We start from the raw sequence: 1,973 nt of genomic DNA on the forward strand, positions 1-1,973 counted from the left end.
TGATCTGTCTCTGGGCTCCCAGGGGGGTTCTCCTGTTTCCCTTGGAAATCTATTTCTATTTCTGCACTGGATTCCCCTCCAGCTTCTGAGTTTTTTCCAGGCTCCCTTCTGGGGTGCCTAGGTTCACCTCCTCCATCTGTTCCCTTCACTATTCAGTGTCTTTGTTTAGCTTCTTGAGGGAGCATTCATAAACTGTGGGGGTGGGCTAGCCCAGCTTTGGCTCCTTTCCCTTTTTCTTGGGATCCCTCCCCTGCTCTATTCTCCTATTTTCATTGCCTCCACATTCTCCGTTGCTGCCTGGGGAGGCTGGGCCATGGAGTTTGGGCCACTGGGGTTCCTGCAGTCCCTTCTTTGTTTTTGCCTGTTTGCTTAGGACTGAGAGCAATCTCTAAAAACATGCCCCTCATCCCCACACAGAATGCAATGCCAGTTCTGTTCACAGTCCTTGGCTTCTTGTCCTTTCTTCTTGCATGACACAAATTTTACTTGTGCATTGTGCCACCAGGTGTCCCTGCTCCCCACATTTATGGCAGAGTTTGCGCTGCCCCTGGTAGAAGCCCCTATGGGGTCCCAGGGAAATTGCTGCACCTTGCCTGGATTCCCAGGCCTGCTTTTCAGCATTACCTTGGTTTTCCAGGCTCCAGTCCATATCCCAGACTTGTCTAGGGCTTTCTCCACTTTCTTTATTTTCTTCACAGCGTATTCTGAGCCAAAAACTCACATCCTCTTCCTTTATTTGGGCTGAATACATTTGGATTGTAATCATCCTCTCTTCTCATACCTCCCCCTACAAAAACAACTGCCTTCAGCTGGGGATTTCCTCTGGCCGCCTCCACCTGTTGCCAGAAATCTGATCTCACCTTGGGATCTCTGAAGCCCAATTCAAACTCTGCCCCACCTGGCCTGCAAAACAGGTAATACACATTTTTCAGATTTGCATTGAGCAGGTCTTACATAATCTTGACTAAGTAGTTCTCTCTCTCCAGAATCTGCTTTCCTTGTTTCAAGTGTCCATTCTTCATCAGGACCTTCAGTAAGAAGCCTCTTCCATTTGCCTCCATGTTTGGGGGAGTCCCACACCCAGGCTCCAGTGACTTCAGGTTTTGGGGCTGTTGCTCCTCCCTCTACATTTGCATTGTGGTGTCTCAAGGTTCTGTATCCAAACTGAGACATCTGGGTGGATTTAAGTTTATTAGTGAATGTTAAAAAGGAAGGTACAAAATTGAAAGGGTAGAAGAAGATACCGAGATCCAGACACAGGTGGCTACATAGTACAGGGTACAATTGATGGGTTGGGGGAGGATGCGACTAACTTGCATAGTAGCCCAGGAGTGAGTGAGGGATAGGGGAGCTAAGGGTGCAACAAAAAGAGAAGATACAGAAAGCCAAGCAGAAGGAAACTGCATCACTAGAGTGGTGGGTTCTAAGGGATATACATAGATACAAATAACAGCACGTGGGGTACATTTACAGGGATAAGGAAAGTCCAGGTATAAGAGTTCTCAGCCATGATCCACTGAAAGGGGCAGTTAGGCACTCCCCTCTGTGTTGATTCTGGCCAGTGGTCTGTCGGGGTACACATACTGGTGCTCGCCTGTGACGTGCTGGATGTACATGTCTCTGGATCATCTGATGGTGTCAGACACCATTAGGCACCTCATCAGTTTGGTGTAGTGGTAGGATATTCAGGTGTGCAGGATGCTCTTGTTGCTGCAGTCCCATGCTCCCAGCACCCTGATGATCAGTGCCTTGACCATCACCTCATATCCCTAGCTTCTTTGGGCATATGCCAGCTGCTGGTACTTTGTCAGCTTCCACTCCCAGGCTTAAATGAAAGCTTGCTGCCAGTTCCCCAACAGGACAGTAATACTGACCATCACGATACTCTTTGGTCATGACAATAGATCTCACAGCCTGGAATGGTACGATTGACAGACATGGTCCCCGTTGGGGCTGAAATAGCCTTCACCAGC

This window comes from Gavialis gangeticus, unplaced genomic scaffold (assembly GCF_001723915.1).
Source record: "Gavialis gangeticus isolate Ggan-Ray unplaced genomic scaffold, GavGan_comp1, whole genome shotgun sequence".
Classification (NCBI taxonomy): domain Eukaryota; kingdom Metazoa; phylum Chordata; order Crocodylia; family Gavialidae; genus Gavialis; species Gavialis gangeticus.